Source organism: Erinaceus europaeus, chromosome 19, assembly GCF_950295315.1.
Source record: "Erinaceus europaeus chromosome 19, mEriEur2.1, whole genome shotgun sequence".
Lineage (NCBI taxonomy): Eukaryota > Metazoa > Chordata > Mammalia > Eulipotyphla > Erinaceidae > Erinaceus > Erinaceus europaeus.
In genome coordinates, this window is record NC_080180.1 from 60,536,013 (window position 1) to 60,558,198 (window position 22,186).

The following is a 22,186-nucleotide window of genomic DNA, read 5'->3' on the forward strand; positions in this document are numbered from 1 at the left end:
CTGAGCCCCGGTGATAACCCCGGAGGTCAAAAGAAAAAAAAGAATGGTCACACTGCTCTGATGACCTCACAGCCAGTTCCAGGAGGCAGTGATTCAGAAGCCTGTAGAAAAAGCATCAGGTCATTATTATTACTATTATTAGTAGTATTTAATTATTAGTAATTTAATAATCAACACAAGTGTAAGATAACGGGTACAACTCCACACAGTTCCCACCACCAGAGTCCCGTAGCCCCTCTCCTCCATTGGGAGCTTCCCTATTCTTTGTCCCTCTGAGAAGATGGACCCAGGATCATTGTGGGGTGCAGAAGGTGGGAGGTCTGGCTTCTGTAATTGCTTTTCTATAGGACATGGGAGTTGGCAGGTGGATCCATACCCTCAGCCTGTCTCTCTCTTTCCCTAGTGGGGCAGGGATCTGGGGAGGTGAGTTTCTGAGACACACTGGTAAGGTCGTCTGCCCAGGGAAGTCAGGATGGAATCATAGTAATACCTGCAACTTGGTGGCTGAAAGGCAGTAAGATATAAAACAAGACAAAAGGTTTAATAAACAAGAACCCAAAGGTAGGAATAAAGCAAGAATCACATCTTATGAAGTAGACAAGTTCACCAGTGGGCCTGGGAGAGGCTGTCTCAGAATTTAGCCCCAGGTTCAATCCCGGGCCGGCATTGCATGTGCCAGGATGATGCTTTGGTCATTTGATCTCGGTCTCTCTCTCTCTCTCTCAGTTCTCCAGTGGCCTACACTTGGTGAATGAGAGTATCCAGCTTGGCATTGTCAACCTGGCATCCCAGCTGCAGCTAAAACACAAGAGAAAGCCCCCAGAATGCCAGTGTTGTCTGCACCATGGCTGGTTAATGGTCACTTCATTCCGGTCAGTGTTGTGACCAGAGGGGCAGTTTGTCTCCACCACACAGACACCGAGTGTCCACCGGGCGGTTCTTTCTCTTGAAAGCCCTGTAAGTGATTGTCAGCTTGTGAGGCCACGCCCCCAAGACTCAAACCCTAACTACACCTGAGTAGGTACTTGAAGGTGCGTGGCTTGCCTGCAGGGCGCGGTGAAGGTTCTGGAACACCTGGGGTCCCACAGAAAAGGATCCCACTGGAGGCAGAAGTGTAGTGGTGACAGACCCCCCCCTCCTTCATCAGCTGTGAACTTGATAAATGCCGTCCTGAAGAGCAATTGATTTATTAATTAGCTGACGCAGAACGTTCATTTGGGATGTGGAGCCATTATCATTAAAAATGTCAGCACAGCTCAGTTGAAGAGGAGAAGGGTAGCTCCCGGGAGCCCTGTGTGGAGGAGGCTCTTTCCTTTGGTGGGTGGGCTCTTGCTTTGTGGCCTGATGCTGCCCACAGGAAGTGGCTCACAGGAAATGGCCTCAGGGTGCCTTTGAGAGAGGGCTTCAAAAATGAGTGGAAGTTACTACCAGGAAGGTGTGCAAGGACCCAGGTTCGAGTCCCAGTCCCCACCTGCATGGGAAAAACTTCACAAGTGATGAAGCAGGGCTGCAAGTGTCTCTCTGTCTCTCTCTCCCTCTCTGTCACCCCCTTCTCTCTCGATTTCTGATGATCTCTATCCAATAAATAAATAAAGATAATAAAAATATTTTTTAAAAAGTCACTACCAGGAAGCAACCCAGGTGGGGGCCAGAGTTGGCCCCAACCAGGAAGGTGGTGCCGGACCACACCTGGAAAGAGTTGACATTTGTTTAGAAGACGCAGACAACAGGAAGCTGCTTGAGGAGTGACTTCCAGAGAAACCCTCTCCTGTCTCTCTTTGCCCAGGGCCAACTTAAGTTTCTTTCCAGCACAAAGTCTGGTAAGGTGAGGAACAGAGACATCAGGGCTGGGTTCATTATCACGACTGTTCAGTGGGTGGGTTTGGAGGTTTGCATCACCCTTGAATCCGGGTGTGGGCTGGCACTGCTGGTCCATGGTCTTTGATGGTCCATAGTGCAGGAAGGAGATGGATTTAGCAGCTCAGCTCTGGGAAGGAGGCTGCCTGCTGCTCCTCTCTGTCTTGTGCCGACTTCCTCAGTAGATTGTGGGGGTGGGCTGGGGAAATCATTGTCAGTACTCCTGCAGCAAGTGGATGCAGAGAGCTTTGGAGAAAAGCAAGTGACGTCTGTTAGCATTCCCGTCTTGTCTGTGGAGGGAGAAGAGGTCTAAGAAAGCTTCCGCACCCGAAGAAGGTGGCAGCTTTGTGTAGGGTGTCGGAGGTGTGAGGACCACGGGCAGTCCAGAAGCTTCCTGAAGGCCCAGCAGCTGAGGAGAGGACTCCAACACCACTCCCAGGTTCTCACGTGGGTTCTTACACAGACTCAGCGCTGGAAGTGGCAGGGAGCAGCTGCGGGCCAAGTGAGCGAGGGCAGAACGCCAGAGGGGTGAGGGCATGAGTCTTACCCAAGGCGGGAGTTTGTGCAAGATGGTCAGTCTCCTTAAGTCTCAGTTTCCTCAGTATATGAGAGAGAGAGAGACAGAGGGAGAAGGGGGAGAATAAAGAGAGAATATGAGAGGTAGGCGCACACGCTACATTGTGCAAGGATCCTGGCTCAAGCTCCCGTTCTCCACCTGCAGGGGGAAGCTTCGTGAGCAGTATTGCAGGTATCTCTTGGTCTGTCTCCCTCTCTGTCTCCCCCTCCCCACCTCAACTTCTCTCTCTGTCTCCTGGGACTATGGAGCTGGTCAAACAGTAGTAGATGTAGAAGTCACAGCTCCTTGCAGGCACTCAGTTATAACACACAGCCCTTTTTTGCCCCCATATGTGATACAGTCACTCGGTTCTGTCTCTGAGAGTCCTTGCATCTAAAATGAGGGCTAAAAATGTCAACACAGGGGCCGGCAGTGGCGCACCTGGTTAAGTGCACATAGCACCATGTGCAAGGATCCAGGTTTGAGCCCCCTGCTCCCCACCTGCAATGGGGGGGACGACTCTTCTCTCTCAATTTCTCTTTGTCCTCTCCAAAAAAAAAAAAAGACAAGGGCAACAAAAGAGAATAAATATATATTTAAAAAAAAAAAAAAGAAGAAGAAAGAAAGAAATGTCAACAGTTTTATCTGCTTGAAATTCTTCTGTTAAAAAGCAGGGGCACAGATGGGGTGGGGAGATAGCATAATGGTTATGCAAAATCCTTTCAAGTCTGAGGCTTTGACGTCCCAGGTTCAATCCCTAGCACCACCATAAGCCAAAACTGAGCAGTGTTCTGGTCTCTTTCTCTCTCAGTAATTTTCCCTCTGTATCTACTCTTTAAAATGAACTAAATAAAAAATTTTAAAGTAAATTTAAAAAAAAGCAGGGACACAGGACCAGGCAGCTGGTTAGAGCAGACATTTTACCTGAGGTGACATCCTGGGCTCCGTCCCTGGCACCTTAGGGGAGCCCCCTCCCTGGACAGCCCAGGAGGAACCCTGTGGATGGTGGAGGTGTGGTGGAGGCTGGGAGTGCGGGGTAGTAGTATCCTGTTCAAGGCCTGGGTTCATTCCCCAGTACTGCATGAAAGTGGGTGGATGGATAGATGGATGGATCAGCCAACATGCAGCTTTCAAACTTCGCCAACTTCTTAAGAGAGAGCTTCACCCTTTCGGGCCCCTGTGCTACGTACCTCCAGGCGGGGTGCCCCGGTCCTCTCCCTCCTAGCCTCCCCCTCACCCCCACCCTTCACTGATCTGTGGCCATCTGGCCCCACTACTGTGGGGACACCCCTCCCCCAGCTTCAAGTCCTGGACAAGCAGCCACACATGTTGTCACAGCCTGTCACAGCCAGGTGGCTAATGAGTCCCTGTTGCTGAAAAGGTGGGGCTTCCAAGCGGCGAACCCGCCCAGCCCTCCCTCTGGGAGCTTCTGTGGCAAGAAAGGGGCCCTCGGGCCTGCCTGCCACATGGGGCTCTGTGTCTCCTCACTGCCAGGAGGTGCTGGCATAGGCGAGGCAATGCTTGTTTTATCCATCAAGTGTTCGGAGCCTGCGGTGGCCAGTGGCAGCCCTGTTAGCACCTGACTTGATCCAGTGGGTGTTTACAGCCACACTTGGTTGGGGGGAGGGGGCAATGACACCAGGGAGCAGCCAGGGACCCAGCGGGTGGCCTCTGGAAGGAGGCTTTGCCAGAGCTCTCCCTGTCTCCTGGGGGCTTAGCTCCTGGCCTTGTGACTCTGTGGCCATGCTTCTGGGGTGAGAGCGCAGAACCTGGGGGACAGCTGAGCCTGGGGAGGAGGGACAGGCTGGCAGCCAGGCCTCTGCTTCCCTCTCTGAGGCCTGGGGAGGGGCAGGAATGGGTATGGGGGTTCTGCAGCCCTAGCCAGCCTGGCTGAGGGCCAGGGCACTCCCCACTCAGCATCCAGCTTCTTACTCCCTAAGTTTGAGTGTCTCCTGGAAGCTGTGGAGACACCTCTCTCTCTCTCTCTCTCTCTCTCTCTCTCTTTCTCTCTCTATGTTTGGGAAGTAAGTAGAGGGTGACATTCCAGAACCTGCTGCTCCCCATGCAGTCAGTAGTGTCCTGGGGCTCCAGAGCTGGGGGTCTTTCCTTCAAGGCTGGCACCCAATCTCTCTGCAGCTGCGTGAGGCACCTGTCCCTGGCTAAGTGTGTTCCTGCACCCGCTGTCACACTGGGCTGTCACACTGGGCTGCCTCTGGGCGTGTGTGCCGGCCGTCCCCGGGTCCCAGTGCAGAAGGGTGCACATGGCTGTGTGATGACACATAACAGCAGAGAATCTTCCAGAAGTCGAGGAGCCCAGGCACCAGTGCACATAGCTGGCTGCTGGCGTCCCCTGGGGTGGGAACACCCACCCCCACACAGCTTTGCCCACCTGCCTGGGTTTTCATATCCACACACATTATATACACATATACCTGATCATTGATTGTCAGCCAAGCCACTGAAATGACTAGTCTGTAGTCATCGTGCTACATAAACGTAGCTTCCATCTTCCATCATGCCCAGGTTACTTCTGGTCAACTTCAGTCCTAAGCCTAGACTCGACAGACACGTCTTAGCTGTGGAGTCAACGGTCATGTTTTTTGTTTGTTTGTTTTGCATTTTATTTACTTTATTTTTGAGAGAAATGCAGAGAGAGAAAGACACAGGCAAATACCAGAGCACTGCACAGCTCTGGCTTTTTGTGGTGTGGGGATTGAACCTGGGACTTCAGAGTCTCAGGCACGAGAGACTCTTTGCATAACCATTATGCTATCTACCCCGCCCTTGGTTTGTCTTAAAATTTCACTGCACTGAGTTTTCTTTGGGTAATCAAATTAGCACTTCTTGGCTCTCCATTTCTTTTTGGCATTTCTCTCTTAGATCATCTATGGGCTTCTGCTTTATTTGATAGTGACTTTTCCCCCTCAGTGTTTAATTGTTGTCAATTGTTTTGTCACTGCTGTTGTCTTGGGTTTATTTATTTATTTATTTATTTATTATTGGGAGGATTAATGGCTTATAGTCAGCAGATATAGTCCTTGATACATGTGTGAAATTTCTCAGTTTTCTGCAAAACACTCTGGCCCCAGCCTAGGGCCTCCTCTGCCCTCAGCGTCCTTCACTTTGGTGCAGTAGAACCAAGCTTTTCTCCAAATGGAAGTCTCCCACCCAGGGCTTTCCAGTGCCCTGGGGTGCTGTCAAGCCTCAGGAGCACAGAGGTGGACCTGCTGACAGAAGGGCATCTCCAAGATGCGTTTCTGTCCTCGCAGGTGGCTGGTCCCTTCCCTGCGTTGACAGGGAGTGAGTCACAGATCCTGGGGTATTGAGGGTGAAGCAGGGAGCTGGTGGGGTGCCCAACAGGAGGGCACCCCCGTTCCCTCCCCAGGAGCTCCTGACACACTGCACGCCATTAGAATCAGCACAGACCCGACTAGGGACCTGGGACTCCTTCAGTGCTTCAGACACAGTCATTTAGGGAAAAGCTCTCGGCTCCCTTCCCCCAAGAGTCTGTGTGTGATGAATTTATTTTGCACCAGCTGCCTGCCTCCTGTTGCCCCCCCCTGCATTTCCATATTTATCCCAGAAAACACTGTCTGCTGGGGGCAGAGTAGGATGTGGAGGGGAGGTCCTCCAGTCTGCCCCCAGGGCCCTGGACTCTGCACAGCGTCAGCCAAGCCCCCTGTACTCCCGGAGAGGGACCCAGGGCCCGGAGGTAACTCACCTAGCAGAGTGCATGCTTTGCCACGAGCAAGGACCCAGTCTGAGCCCCCAGCAGCCAGTGGGAGGCCTTCCACCGCACCTGGGAGGCTCTAGGGACAATGTAACGTTGTGGTGTCTCTCCTTCTCTCTGTGTCTCTCTGTCCCTCTCCTTCTGGCTAAAGCTGGGGGCGGGTATCGGGTGTCGGTGCACCTGGCTGAGTGTGCACATTAAGAGGCTCAAGGACTGGGGGCACTTGACAAGTGGTGCAGCAGGTCTGCAGGTGTGTATCTTTCTCTATATGTATCTCTATCGCCTTTCCTCTCTCAGTTTTTCTCTGTCCTATTAAATAAAAAAAATAGAAAGAAACAAACAAAACAAAAAAAGTAAGGAAAAAATGGCTGTCAGAAGCAGTGGATTTGTACTGCCAACAAGCCCCAGCAGTAACCCTGCTGGCAGTCAGTCGGTCAGTCCTCAGTTGAGCACCACATTACCATGCACGAAGACCCAGGTTCAAGCCCCTAGTCCCCGCCTGCAGGAAGGAGGAGGCTTCACAAACAGTGAAACAGAGCTAGCTGTAGGTGTCTCTATCTCTTCCCCCCTTTCTGTCTCTCCTGTTTCTCTCAGCTTCTCTCTGTCTCCATCCTAAATAAATAATATTTGACAGCATCAGGCCAGGGAGGCCTCCCCATGTACTGTGTGTGTACACTTGACCCTGGACTCACTCCCTGGCTCCACACCACAGGGCAGGCGAAATCACTCAAAATTAGTGAGTTCTCAGCGTGATCTCAAACCTCCCTGCTCTGGGCCTCAGGAGCTTAGAGCTGCAGGCAGGATGTCCGGGGGCCCCAGGGGATAGCAGCATTGTTAGGGCCTCAGGAGGAGGAGGAGGAGGGGAGAGGAAGAGGAGGGGAGAGGTGGAGGAAGGCAGGCTGTGTAGACATGAGGGCAGAGAGCAAGCCCTCCCACCACCAGGTCCGCTGTGGGGACCCCAGGTAGGAGTCCCAGTGCAAGAGAGAGGTGCCAGCCCTCACAGTGGTGCCACACAGATGCCCCCCAGCAAGGAGCCCCCAGCCCAGCCTCTACGTTGGGGTGAGAATGTGTCCACCCCCCCACCCCCTCGATCGGGAGCCTGTCCCCAGCTGCAGCTGACACAGGTAACCCAGAGCAGGTGAGGGCTGCTTTCTGGTTTCTTATTCTGTCTTTTCAGCAGCTTCTTTTACTGACACTTTTTCTCTTGAGTATATGGAGGGTCTGTGAGACAGCTGCCCCAGTAACAGGCAGACTGTGCCGCACTTCACGCACGAGGCCCTGGGCTTATGCCCTGGCGTCACATGGAAGGCCCGGTGCTGGCATGGGGTGGATGGTGGCCTTGTGGGGAGAGAGAGTACAGCTAACTAGGGCCACTACCCAGCTCCTTCCTGTGGGGTCTAGACTGACTCCTACATGGATGGAAGAATCACAAGAGAACCAGTCATGTTTCAGGGGGAAGATGAGCATTTACTAGGGGCAGTAAGGACAGAAATGAAGAAAGTACAAGCCATGTAGGCATGTAGACCAGAGAGAGAGAGAGAGAGAGGCTAAGGCTATGGGCCCCTGGTCTTCCCAGCTTTCTAGTCCCTTCTGGGGAAGGGCAGGCCCCTCAGGGGCTGTGCTCCAGCCTTTGTCTCCAGGTGTCACTTCTGTTGTGGCCTTTGCAGTCAGGGAGGGAGGGAGGGAGCTGGGGCAGGGTATGCAGACACATTGGGCTCCTGTTCCTGCCCCTGGGCCTTCTCCTGGCTTCCTGCAGGGTGCAGCTGCTGGTGCTGCCTCCATAAGCTGCCCTCCAACAGACTGGACTGTGGTGTCTCTCCTCTCTGTAAGGGCTGAGCAGGCTGACCCGGGCTGCCCCCCCCCCAGTCTAACACACACACACACACACACACACACACACACACACACACACACACCAGCCAGCCTGTCCCCAAGCCACCAGCCTGGGGGGAGTAACATGACAGAGACCACCTGCTTGGCTCGGGGCTTCATAGGAGGCAGAAGGGGGCTGGGAGCGGGAACCAGTTCTAGCCCCCCATTATCCACCCTCCCCCATCCCTGGGCTGCGCTGGCCAGGCCCCCCTCCCCTGCCCGCCCCCTGCCTCTCCCCTGCACGCCTTTGCTCTCAGCTTCCCAGATCGATCTTGTAGAGATTTTCCGGTTCGCTGGAGAGTAAGTGGCTGTCACTCCAAGACGGCTGTAATTAGCCACAAGGCCTGGGCTGGGCTGGGAGGCCAGAGCTGGGGGACTGGCTGTGACCTAGGACAGGGCCACCACTGGCCTCTGGGGGGGAGCCAGCCTTGAGCGGGCTCGGGGGACTGGCATCATGGCCACCCCCACCTCTGCGTGCAAACAAGCTGTCCGCTGTCCGGGAGCTTATTGCTGCGGTGTTGGCCACAGCTAAGATGCCCCGGGTCTCAGGAGAGGTGTTCCCTGTCTCGGTGGAGTGCTCCCTGTCTCCCTGTCTCAGGAGATAATTGGCAGTTTCAAGTCTTGCTTCTCACAGGAGGATAATGCTCCCACAGAGCCCTAAAATTACCTCAGGGCTTCTGGCCTCTTGTTTTTCTTAAGGGAAATAAAGGGAAGTGGCCGCCCTTCTTCTGGGCTTGTATTTAAGAGGTGGTGCCTCTTAAGTAGGTCACGGGAGTCTCTCTCTCCCTCTCCCTCTCCCTCTCCCTCTCTCTTTCCCCCTCCCTCGCCTTCCCCCTCTCCCCTCCCCCTCTTCCTCTCCCTTTCTCTCTCTCTCTCTCTCTCTCTCTCTCTCTCACACACACACACACACACCAGACACCTACCCAGGTGTCCCCTCTGCTCTCTTGTGCACCTCACTAGAACACAATGGTCTTCCCTTAAAAATAAATAATAAATAAATAAGTGAACGAATGTATTTTGTGCCTGTACATGTGTTTCACAGGACTTGAGCCCAGAACCCTGCACCTGTGTGAGGCCACCATTGGACAGATCAAATCCCCTCTGCCTCACAGGGCTGATATTTTCATTATTTTAGGGAAAGAAAGAGAGAAAAGAGTGAAGGGGGAGAGACAGAGAAACGAGGACAAAGAGAGAGAGACCACACCACAGCACTGCCTCACCCTCCAAGAGCCCCCACACCCCAGGTGTCCACCACAGCACACCCATGGGCATCCCAGCCTGGCTTTGCCTAACTGCTGCTGGTTTAAGGCAGACACTGGTCACCCACAGGAAGGCGCTGTAAGGAGTCATTGCAGGGGCCAGGTGGTGTCGCGCCTGGTTAAGCACTCAGTTACAATGCTGCACGAGGTCCCTGGTTCAAGCTCCTGGTCCCCACCTGCAGGAGGAAAGGAGTGGTGAAATGGCTGAGGTGTCTGTCTTTTTCCTCTCTATCTTCCCTCCCCTCTCAGTTTCTCTCTGTCTCTATCCAATAATAAGTAAATTTTTTTTAAAAGTCATTGTGGGCACTCATCCCTTGTGGCCCTACTGTGTGAGGAGGTGTCAGACAGAAAGCACTCAGCCTCTCCCTTGTGGCCCTACTGTGTGAGGAGGTGTCAGAAAGCACTCAGCCTCTCCCTTGTGGCCCTACTGTGTGAGGAGGTGTCAGACAGAAAGCACTCAGCCTCGTGGTGGCCCTACTGTGTGAGGAGGTGTCAGAAAGCACTCAGCCTCTCCCTTGTGGCCCTACTGTGTGAGGAGGTGTCAGACAGAAAGCACTCAGCCTCGTGGTGGCCCTACTGTGTGAGGAGGTGTCAGAAAGCACTCAGCCTCTCCCTTGTGGCCCTACTGTGTGAGGAGGTGTCAGACAGAAAGCACTCAGCCTCGTGGTGGCCCTACTGTGTGAGGAGGTGTCAGAAAGCACTCAGCCTCTCCCTTGTGGCCCTACTGTGTGAGGAGGTGTCAGACAGAAAGCACTCAGCCTCGTGGTGGCCCTACTGTGTGAGGAGGTGTCAGAAAGCACTCAGCCTCTCCCTTGTGGCCCTACTGTGTGAGGAGGTGTCAGACAGAAAGCACTCAGCCTCGTGGTGGCCCTACTGTGTGAGGAGGTGTCAGAAAGCACTCAGCCTCTCCCTTGTGGCCCTACTGTGTGAGGAGGTGTCAGACAGAAAAGCACTCAGCCTCGTGGTGGCCAAGGGTGAGCGAACCTATTTTCATGCTGATTCAAGTGTCCCTGAGTTTATCGCCTGCAGTGATTTGGGGTTCAGTCACCTCGCTTCAAATTGCTACAGCAGAGCCCCCCCCCTCGCGCCCCCCCTTCCCCCCCCCCCCCGTCCCGCCAGATGGGGCTGTTCCCTGCGCTGAGCCCCTCCCCCTTCCCCCCCTCAGCCGCCCCACCCCCTTTGGTCACAGCCCTTTTGGAAACGCGAGTGCTGTTGTCTCTGTTTCATGCATATGTGTCCTGAGTCATGAGCCGTGCCGGTGAGACTGCCGTCCATATCCTTGGCATAGTTTGGGAAGAGGCTTAATTAACTAAGATATTGGGTTGGAAGGAAATGATTCTGGACAGATTTCTTCTTGACCAAATCACTGCCTTACCTTCCCCCCCCCCCCGTCCTGGGGGGCTGACCTCCTGGGGTGCCCGTGCACCCACCCCAGAGAGTGTTAGTTCAACGTCCGAGCTGAGCATCCGAGGCACAGTGGGACCCAACTTTTTTTTTCATTTATTTATTTTCCCTTTTGTTGCCCTTGTTTTTTTATTGGTGTTGTAGTTATTATTGTTGTTATTAAGGTCGTTGCTGTTAGATAGGACAGAGGGAAATGGAGAAAGATGGGGAAGACAGAGAGGGGGAGAGAAAGACAGACACCTGCAGACCTGCTTCACCGCCTGTGAAGCGACTCCCCTGCAGGTGGGGAGCCGGGGGCTCGAACTGGGATCCTTAACACCGGTCCTTGTGCTTTGCGTCACATGCACTTAACCCGCACCCACAGCTCCCATAGGGTGTCTCCTGTGCTGAGGGCGTGCTCCTGGTCTTCCATGCTGGGTCGCAGGCTCATTCTCTTTGGGCAAGTAGTGAGCACCCTCAGGTCCCCAGGATAATCAGAGACCCCCACATGCATAGCCGAGTCAGCTGAGGGTCTCGGTGCTTCCATTCCTGTGGTCCTGAGCCCTTCCACCCCGTTTGTCAGGGGCCCCTCGTGCCCCACACACACCCCCACTCACCCAGGCCTAGGCTTCCTCTTCTCCTGAGGCTGGTGGCTGTCTGCATCCCTGTCAGCAGGCTCTGGGGCAGTCCTGTGCAGACAGTTGTCAGGGTGAGCGGACAAGCAGTGGAAGTGTGGGAGCCCCACGTTGGTGGCGTCTCGAGTGTGGGGTCTCCCACTGCACCGTAACTCCTGGCACCTCCTTCTACACTTGTTACGGGGATTCCGCCCCCGGCCCTGCGTTAGGGAGTCATCTGAGCCTGCCCAGCAGGTGAGATAATAGTGATTCCCTGCATCACACCCAGTTCTGGGGGGAGTTTTTCTCCCCCTCAGTGGTGTTGTTGTGGAATCAAAGTTTTTGAGTCAAAGCCAGAGAATGCAGACCTGAGAAGATGGCAAGCTCATAGACCCCTCAGATCTGCTTCCTTAGGGGCCAGGTGGTGGCGTACTTGGTCAAGTAGACGTGTTACAGTGCACAAGAACCCAGGTTCAAGCCCCTGGTCCCCACCTTCAGGGTAAAGCTTCACAAGTAGTGAAGCAGAGATGCAGGTGTCTCTCTGTCTCTCTCCCTCTCCATCTCCTCTCAGTTTCTCTCTGTCTCTGTCCAATAATTTTCTTTGTTTGTAAATCAGCTTCCTCCAGGAAGGCTCAAGGTTTATACATGGCCGGGGAGTCCTGTTGCAGGACCAGCTGGCTGGCCACTCCATTCCTCCATTGTCCAGCGGGAAAAGGTCCTGTCACACAGGACGTGACCCTGAGGCCTAGGGGGTCTGTCCTGTGTAAAAATTGGAGATGGCATTGCACTGCTTTCTCCTGATGTCACACAAGACAGACTCCCGGCCCTACAGCCCTCAGGGTCAAGAGACAGGGCAGAGGGTGTGGGAGGAGAGAAGTGTGTTGGGGGAGCAGGGCAGAGTCTGCAGTGCTTGCTCTCTGGGGGTGTCACACACACACACACACACACACACACACACACACACACACACACACAATTTCACAGCCCTGGGCTCAGCATTGCCTGAAAGGACCAGGTCGCCAGGGCACCAGCCAGGGAGCCCAAGTAGGAGGCCGGGATGGGAGGGCGCCCAGTTCAGCTTCAGTAAAGACCTACAGCATCTCCTCTGCTGGGGTGGACATGGCCCCCCAGTCAGGGTCCCGCTTTCTTTGAAGGAAGAGTAGAGGCCATCTTGGTCAGGAAGAGGCGCCCGCGGTCCATCCCCCACCCCCAGGGACCTACCCAGTGCTAACAGATGAGGACAGGCTCAAGGCCTCCTTCTCCCAGCCGCCCCCCTGCCTGCTGGCTGGCTGCTCTCCCTCCCTTCACACCTGACTGGCTGCCTATTGTTTCCCTGTGGCTCTGCTCTGAAGCACTTGCAGGTAGAGACGGGTGTGACAACCCTGCCCCAGTCACTGTCTGTATTTAGGTCAGAATTGCGCAGAGGGGAGGTGCTGGTGTGCGGGGGTCCCAGGATCACCTCTCGGCCTCCCCCTCCTTCCCTCACTCCCTCCCTGGCCTTCCCTCTCACGCCCCCTAAGAGGAGGCTGTTCAGAGGGGCTCTGAACAGGCAGGTGGGGAAGGGGGTGTCATGGGAAGTGCCCCCCACCCCTCCGTGGGGAAGCTCTGCCTCTTGGACATACAGGTGCCCAGCTGAGAACATGGAGAGAGAGCGCCCCCTTGAGGGAGGAGGGAACACAGACCTGGCACCTCCCACCCCACCATTCCCCTTGGGAGAGGGAGACAATCAGACCCCCTCCATGTTTTTAAGGGAGGGGGTGAGGTGAGCTGCTCTTAAACCCTGATCTTACCCCAGCCCCCCCAGCCACCCCCGCCCAGATAGGCTTCATTAACTTGATAAGCCGCCAGCAAAAAAGGGGGTAGCCGGCAGGAGGGGGTGCCCAGGGGCTGCCTGAGGAGTTAGAAGATGAACTGCTAATGATGTTGAAGGTCTGCCTGCCCCCACACACACAGCCTGGGAAACTGGGGGTCCTTTTTTCACATATTCTGACTGTAGGGGTTGGGTGCGAGGAGGTAGATGGTGCCTCTCCCCTACAGAGGAATCAAAGTCTGCGGGCACCACGGCGTGAAGGGTTCTCGCTCTGGCATTGTCATTCCAGCGGAAGGGCCAGAAGCTAACAGGGAAACAGATCCGTTCGCCAGGCCGTGTTGCCTCAGACTCAGGCACTAGTGAAATGAGCATCCGGGGACGGCGGGGATGTTCCCATCAACCTCTGTGACCCTGGAGTCAGAGCCAGGCAGGGCACTCTCAGCCCTGCCGACCCCTTTTCCCTCCTTGTATGACCCAGAAGCTGATGACACCTGAGATAACACAACCGTCTAGTTAAGAAGCCGCAGTCTCTGCCTCGTGCCCTAGTTTAGGTGAAAAATGACACATGTGCCCTAATTAGACTCCTCAGACAACGGGGAGAAGCTGGAAGAATCCTGGCACGGGGAATGTTTTATTTTTACTCTGTTCTCTTGCGTACTTGCCGGATTGTTCTCCAACATTTCCTGAAAACCGGATAAACCTTTCACGTCTCGGGGCCCCTGCTCATGTTGGGGAGGTCGCAGAGTCATCTCCACTGCAACTGAGCCTCCTTCTGCTTCTGAGAGACACACACGGAGGTGAGGGTGGGCTGTCAAGTGCAGTAATAGAAACCATCCCAACCGCTGCCCACCCCCCACCCCTGTCTGCTTATGCAAATATTTTGTTCCCTCCTCCAACCCTCCAGTGATTTCTGCAGTGATTGGAGGTGTCAGGCAGGCTGCTTTGAGCAGCTTGGAGCCTGAAAGGCCTTGGTCAGGGGGAGTAAGAATTCCAGAGAGGGGAGTCGGGCAGTGGTGCAGCGGGTTAAGCGTAAGTGGTGCAAAGCGCAGGGACCGGCATAAGGATCCCAGTTCAAGCCCCCGGCTCCTCACCTGCAGGGGAGTCGCTTCACAGGCGGTGAAGCAGGTCTGCAGGTGTCTGTCTTTCTCTCCCCCCTCTCTGTCTTCCCCTCCTCTCTCCATTTCTCTCTGTCCTGTCCAACAACGAGCAACATCAACAATGGCAATAATAATAACCACAATGAGGCTACAACAACAAGGGCAACAAAAGGGGGAAAAAATGGCCTCCAGGAGCGGTGGATTCATGGTGCAGGCACCGAGCCCAGCAATAACCCTGGAGGGAAAAAAAAATTTAAAAAAGAAAAAAAAAAAAGAATTCCAGAGAGGTGAACAGGCTATGGACTTGCCCCCAGCTCAGCTAGAATCTGCATTTAGCTTGCTCACAGCCCTGAGTTCCCTCAACACAACTCTGTTGGCACCTGTTGTGTGTGCTGACCACTGTTCTTCTGCTTCAGATATATACACACCCACATGCAAATAAGGTGCAGAGTCCTGCCCTTGGGCCACTCACATTCTAGCAGATTCTAGCACATGTTACATAAATGGAATAAAAGGAAGTAGGAAAAAAAAAGCTGCTGGTGGTAGCACAGCGGGTTAAGTGCATGTGGCACAAAGCCAAGGACCGTTTTAAGGATCCTGGTTCGAGCCCCCGGCTCCCCACCTGCAGGGGCGTCGCTTCACAGATGGTGAAGCAGGTCTGCAGGTGTCTGTCTTTCTCTCCCCCTCTGTCTTTCCCTCCTCTCTCCATTTCTCTCTGTCCTATCCAACAACGATGACAACAATAATAACTACAATAAAACAAGGGCAACAAAAGGGAGTAAATATTTTTTAAAACTTTTTGAAAAAGTCTTCCCTTCCCCCTTTTATTCCTCTCTCTTTCTGTCCTTATTTTGTTTTTTGGCTAGGAAGTTGGCTCAACAGGTCGAATATTTGATTTTCATGCCTGAGAATTCTGGTTGGGTCCCCCACACCACATGTACCAGATTGATGCCCTGGCTTATCCTTCTTTGTTTGATATGATACTCATATGTAATAAACCTCAAAAAAAAAAAAAAAAGGAAGTAGAGCAGAGAGAAGGAAGTGGTTTGTTTGCTTGCTAGCTTTGCTAGAGACAAAGAAGCAGAGAGAATGGGAGAGAGCACATCAGAGATGCTTCCCCTTCAGTGCAGTGCAGAAGGAGGGCTTGAGCCTGAGGAGCGCACATGGGGAGGCAGCGCACTACCCAAGTGAGCTATTTCAGCTGCCCTTTTTGTTTGGGTGTTTATAAAACAAAGTGAGGCATGTTAAAAATCTCAAGAGTCATGATCCGGGAGGTAGCGCAGTGATAAAGCTTTGGACTCTCAAGCATGAGAGTTCGATCCCCAGCCGCACATGTGCCAGAGTGATGTCTGGTTCTTCCTCTCTCCTCCTGTCTTTCTCATAAATAAATAAAATCTTTAAAAATATACATTAAGAGTCAACTTGAGCAGAAAGTTGTTGGAACCAGGCAGCACCAAGCTAGAAGTGGCAAGGAGTGCCCAGTCTGTCACTGGGAGGGTGGGACACAGTGTAGAGTCAGACCCTACAAGCTTCCAGTCTTACAAGCCACTATTCATCACAAATCAGAACAGCGGCTTGGGAGGGGATGGAAATATTTTTCTTTTGCTTTTAACTATTTACTTATTATTGGATAGAGACAGAAAGTGAGAGGTGTGAGGGAGATAGGGAGGGAGAGAGACAGACACCTGCAGCCCTGCTTCACCTGCAGATGGGGACCAGGGGGCTTGAACCTGGTTCCTTGTTCACTGTAATGTGTGCACTTAACTGGATGTGCCTGCCACCACCTGGCCCCCAGGAAATACTTTTCTAAACATTTACTTTCTGCATGTGGAACTTCGCCTTGAAAGTGGGTAGGCGCCCTCGAGTGCTGGGGGAGACTGATGAGTGTAGCAAGATTGGACTCCAACAGGCAGCTCGAGGTGGGCGACCTGAGGACGCTGAGGGCTCATCCCAGCTGTGACATGAGCTTCACAGTTGGGGGCGACTGTCCAGCTCCCCCCCCCCCAGTGTATTCATGATATCCAACATGCCTGGCCATCTCATCCTGCCGGGATAGCAGGAGAAGTCAGAGTGGGGAAGCTTAGTCTTTGCTCAGTGTTAACCCACCAGAGGCTGGGGGATGACCAGAAACCATTGCAGATTGGAAGTGAAAGACCTAGAGGTGGCATTTTGCCCTCCACACACACACACACACAGACACACACACACACACACACACACACACAAAGATCTAGTAAACCAGTGGGACTGGGCTGGGAGGAGGAGAGAGAGGACAGAGGCCAGCCCAGGACAGGAGGGAGAGGTGGGGCCCCAGCAGAGGACCTCTCTTGACCCCCCCATCTGCTCTTCCTTCCCTTCCTCCCCTCACCCCCTCGCTGCCATGGCAACAAGGCCCCATCCCAGCAAAGCCTCCTGCCCCAGAGGAGTCAAGGTCCTGTCTGGGGGACTCCTGACAAAAGGCAACTTTCCCAGCGGATCCTGACGCAGCCCTGCTGTCCCGGGCTCATCTGTGTTCCGAGTGGACTCCCCGCGCGTGCTCAGTGCTCTGGGCCTCCTCTCAGCCCAGGGAGCTCCTGCTTTGCTCCGTCCTCTTGTCTTGCTGCTCTTGACTCACCAGGCTGGGGCTGCAGCAGGGACCCTGAATCAGCAACAATGCAATCAACATCTCTATTTTTATCTCTGCTCTCTCCACCCCTCTCCCCTCCTGCCTGACTCACTGCTTCTAGGTCTCCAAGTTTGGCAGCCTGGAAGGAATTATTCTCCCAGGACCAAGTGAACCCACACACACATGCGGTGTTTCTGCCGCTCCAGCCCTCTGCTGTCCCTGGGTTTGTGGTGCTCGTGGCACCAGGGTGCAGGCCTTGATTGTATTCACCACCAGATTTACTGGTGCCGTGACTGCTGGGTCTTCTGAGGGCTGAGCGGAATCAGAGACCTGGGAGGGGCTCTGGAGCTGCCTTCCAGACTCATCTGAGGACAGGTTCTGAGCAGAAACTTTCTTTGTTTTAATTGGGAGGATAAATGGTTTACAGTCAGCAGGACATACAGGTGTTGATACATATGCAAAATTTCTCAGTTTTAGACAAAACACACTCACCCCCATACTAGGGCCTCCTCCACCATCATGAACGCCCCCACCCCAAAGTCCTTTACTTCGGTGCAATCCACCAAACCCAGTCCAAGTTCTGCTTTGTGTTTCCCCTTCTGTTCTTATTTCTCATCTTCTGCCCATGAGTTGAGATCATCCCATGTTCATCCTTCTCTTTCTGGCTGATCTCACTTCACAGGATTCCTTCAAGCTCCATCCAAGATGGGGTGATGAAGGTGACTTCATCATTCTTGACAGCTGAGTAGTATTCCTTTTTTTTCTTACCTTGCGTATAGTATTTCATTGTGTATATAGACCACAACTTGCTCAGCCACTCATCTGTTGTTGGACACTTGGGTTGCTTCCAGGTTTTGGTTATTGCAAATTGTGCTGCTAAGAACATAATGTGTACACAGATCTTTTTGGATGGGTGTGTTGGGTTCCTTAAGATATATCCCTAGGACTTGCTGCCCATAGGGCGTGTGTGGTGGCAAGGCGTGTGCCCTGGTCAAGCCCAAGGCCTTGTGTGTGCAAGGCCTGTCCGCGGCCTCTGAACAACATCCTAATCTATGCTTATTTATTTGTTTATTTTTGATAAGACAGAGCAAACTTGCTAGGGAAGGGCCTGGATGGAGTCACCTGCATCACTGTTTCACCACACGTGAAACTTCCCCCCTTACCCCTGCAGGTGGAGAGTGGGGAGCTTGAACCCAGGTCCTTGTGCACTATAATGTGTGCCACCACCCAGCCCTGGTTTTCTAATTGGTAGAGTTAAAAGCGTCAGAGTAAACGACACTGAATGACATTGAATGCTGGCGGGCCTCTGTAGCCTTGGGCTGGCTGGCCTTGCTTTGTCCTGACTGACTCCCCTGCTGTGGGATGGAGACTCAGCCACCCCCACAGAGGCCACAGCGCCTAGCACAGAGCCCAGTGAACTGTCCTAAGGACTCAGTGCGCGGATGTGCATAGAACGCCAGCACGTAACAAGTGTTGACAGGCACGACTCAGCCTGTCTTCTGAGTAGTGATTCTGGGGCTGGGTGGTGGCACACATGTTACCATGCGCAAGACCAGGGTTCAAGCCCCCGGTCCCCACCTACGGGGGAAAGCTTCATGCATGATAAAGCGGGTCTGCAGGTGTTTCTCTTTCTCACTGTCTGTCTCCCCTTTCCCTCTTGAGTTCTTGCTGCCTCTATCCTATAAAATAAAAAGAAATAAAATATTTTTTAAAAATACGTTAGAGGGGCCAGGCGGTGGCGCACCTGGTTAAGCACACACATCACAGTGTGCAAGGTTCAAGTCCCTGTTCCCTACCTGCAAGGAGAAAGCTTTACGAGTGGTGAAGCAGAGCTGCAGGTGTCTCTCTGCCTCTCTCCCTCCCTTCTCAGTTTCCCTATGTCTCCATCGAATGATAAATAATAATAAATAAATAAATACATTAGAATTTCTATTGGGAAATACTAAATGAAGACAGAAAGGAAGGAAGGAAGAAAGGAAGAGAGGAAGGGAGAGAAAAAAAAAAAGAAAGAGGAGAGGGAGGAAGGAAGGGAAAAAGGAAAGACTCCATCCTTTTTATAATAACAACAGTAACAACAATAACAACAATAATAATAATCCTTGTTATTGTTATTATTATTGTTGTTACTGCTGCCATTCTTGTTGGCTAGGACAGAGAGAAATGGAGAGAGGAGGGGAAGACAGAGGGGGAGAGAAAGACAGACACCTGCAGACCTGCTTCACCGCCTGTGAACCGACCCCCCTGCAGGTGGGGAGCTGGGGGCTTGAACCAGGATCCTTACGCTGGTCCTTGTGCTTAGCGCCACGTGCGCTTAACCTGCTGTGCCACTGCCCGGCCCCCAGAAGTAGTTATTTTTCTTAGTTTTTTTTATCTTTATTCACCTGTTGAATAGAGACAGTCAGAAATTGAGAGGGAGTGGGTGATAGAGAGGCAGAGAGACACCTGCAGCCCTGCTTCACCACTTCTGAAGCTTTCCCCCTGCAGGTGGGGACCGGGGGCTTGAACCTGGGTCCTTGCACACTGTAACATGTGCATTCAACCAGGAGCACCACCACCTTGCCCCCAGAAGTAGTTATTTTTAAGGAAAAAAAGTTCTTGTGATTTCTGTGACGCTTGGAGGAAGGGAGGGGGAAAGATGATGTACATCTGTCTTCCGTGCTGAGCCGCCGTGCACAGTCGCCCCTGCTTTATCAAACATACCCTGCTTCCATGTGCATCAAAATTAAGCTGCCGGGCTGTTCTTCAGCTGGAACCTTTCCGTCAGGGCTGCCATGGTGAATTCGGTCTGCACCAGGACACCCATGGGAAGTGCAGTGTGGTGGAATTGAGCCATTTCAGACCATTTCCATGGCAAACTAGAAAAAAACTACAAATAATCATCTGGAAACTCAGCAAAATACAACCAGGATTTCTTTAGAGCCTGGACAGACAACCTCATGAAAGTGTCCCAGAGGGGGTCGGGCGGTAGTGCAGCGGGTTGGGCGCATGTGGCGCAAAGCGCAGTACCGGCGCAAGGATCCTGGTTCGAGCCTCTGGCTCCCCACCTGCAGGGGAGTCGCTTCACAGGCAGTGAAGCAGGTCTACAGGTGTCTGTCTTTCTCTCCCCCTCTCTGCCTTCCCCTCCTCTCTCCATTTCTCTCTGTCCTATCCAACAACGAACAACATCAAAAACAATAATAACCACAACAAGGCTACAACAAGGGCAAAAGCGGGGGGGTGGCCTCCAGGAGCAGTGGATCCATGGTGCAGGCACTGAGCCCCAGCAATAACCCTGGAGGCAAAAAAAAAAAGAAAGAAATTTTTAAAAAAGAGTCCCAGAACTTCACCTCCCCAGATCCTACCCCACTAGGGGAAGATAGAAACAGGCTGTGGGTGTGGACCTACCTGCCAACGTCCATGTTCAGTGAAGAAGCAGTCACAGAAGTCAGACCTTCCACCTTCTGCTCCCCATAAAGAATTTTGGTCCAGACTCCCAGAGGAGGAGAAATGTTAGGGGAAGATGACCAGAAGACTCTGAACTCCAGCTCCATCAGGACCTGGAGAGAGAAGGAAAATGGAAGGACGCTCAGAAGTAGTAATAGTTGTAGGTGTGACATGGAAAGAAAGATGAGGCAGGGCCATAGGAAAAAATGGGCAAATCTAAATATAGACAGACAGACAGACAGACAGATAATAGCCCGTATTTGTGACCTTGGGAAAACTACTGCAGTCGTTTTCCAATGGAAGTAATGGGGACACAACTGTGGTGGTGGGAACGGTGTGAAATTATACCCCTGTAATCTTATGGTTTTGTAAATCTACATTAAATCACTCACTGGAGGGAGGGAGGGAGGGAGGAACCTGGTGTAAGTACGGAAGGTATTTTACCGTCCACCTGTGTTGGGACTCGGGGGCTGGCAGAGGACATGCAGAGCAGCTGGCCCACCTCCGGCTGCGCCATGGCCTCCACTAGCTGCAAAGGAGGCTGGGAAATGCCTCCCAGATGCTGCCCGGAGCCCAGTAACCATGGGGAAGGGCCAGCTCTGCTGCTAAGCCCCCCACACCTCCCACCCCAGAAGCTCAGCCATCAGCAGGTTATTGAATCTCACTTGAACACCTGTCACCTTATCTAGAAACTGAGAGTGAAAAATCCCTCCTTGTAAATGACTCCTGTAGAGTCACAGTGAGCAGTGGAGGAGGAAATGCTGACCCAGGGCAAGGCGCGCAGGCCCTCCACAAACGGCCTCCCATGCGGCCCCCATCCTGGTCTGATTTTTGAGACAGCCCCTCCCCCAGCAGGTTCTCCTGGGGTTCTGTGCAAACTGCCCTGGGCCTGTCTCCCAGGCAGGCACCAAAGGATGTGATCTGGGAGCCGGAAGTCCGAGAAGGTCGTTTTGGCATGAAATGGCTGCACAGAACGCAAAGTGACGGAAGTGACTCCCAGCCTCTTCTTTGATTGTGGTCCTTTGTCTCCCTTCACACCCTTTCTCTCTATGCCCTCTGTTCTCTCTATGGTCCTTAATGTGTGTTTACTGTTGTTTATCTGCAACACCATTAGACCATCAGAGGGGGGTTCCTTCATCAGCCCTACGGTCCCTGCAGCCCTTCGAGGCACCAGGTGGGGCTCAGGGGGCAGGAGTGAGGGCAGGGGGCGGCCGGCCCTAGCTGGCACCTAGAGAGGGGTGCTGGCAGTATGGGACTGGGAGGGTGACAGCAGGTCCATGTCCCCTGCCTCATTGCACAGAGTACAGTGTGTCCCATCTGCTGTGACGCCCCGAGCCTGCCACCTTTTCCATTGCGCAGAGGACGGCTCTGGGTCCCCTTCTCATCCCCCATCAGCTTTCTGGTTCTGTGTCTCGTCCTGCATCTCGTTCTCGGGCCCTGTGAGCACAGGTGGCAGCGGGGACAGGTGTGGGGACAGTCTCCTGATGGCGCAGGAGCCAGGCCGTGTCCTGGCAGAGGCCGGCTCGGTGTGTGGCCCTGGTGGCAGTGAGGGAGCTGGGGGTCCTCCTGGCAGCCTGGTGCTGGACCAGCCATTGCCCCCTCCCTCGCCCCAGTCTCCCAGCTGAGCCCCGACTCTGCAGCTGTCTCCCTGGAAAACAAAAGGCAACTGTCAGTCAGGTCCCTGGCTCCCTGATGACATTCCAGCAGAGTTCCTTCTGGAGATGAAATAGGAACCCTGGAAGGGCCTCTTCACTGGCCACATAAATCATCTGTGGTAATTGCTGTGGGAGAGGAGGGCTTGTTGGGGGGGGAGGGAGGATACAGGCTCTCTCTCTCTCCCTCCCTCCCCCTCTCCCTCTTCCTCTCCCTCATACATGCAGTCACACCCACATGCAAATGCACCCACACATGCACCCCACTGCTCAGTCTTTCCCCCTTGGAGTGGGTCCTGCAAACCTTATTATTATTTTTATTTTTTAT

General features: G+C 53.4%; 1 protein-coding gene across 2 annotated transcripts in view; it reads left to right on the forward strand.

The window, feature by feature from the left end:
- The window catches only part of MAML3 (mastermind like transcriptional coactivator 3), a 240,879-nt gene that overhangs the window by 173,362 nt on the left and 45,331 nt on the right, over positions 1–22,186 (forward strand). The gene's annotated exons all lie outside the window — the stretch shown is intronic.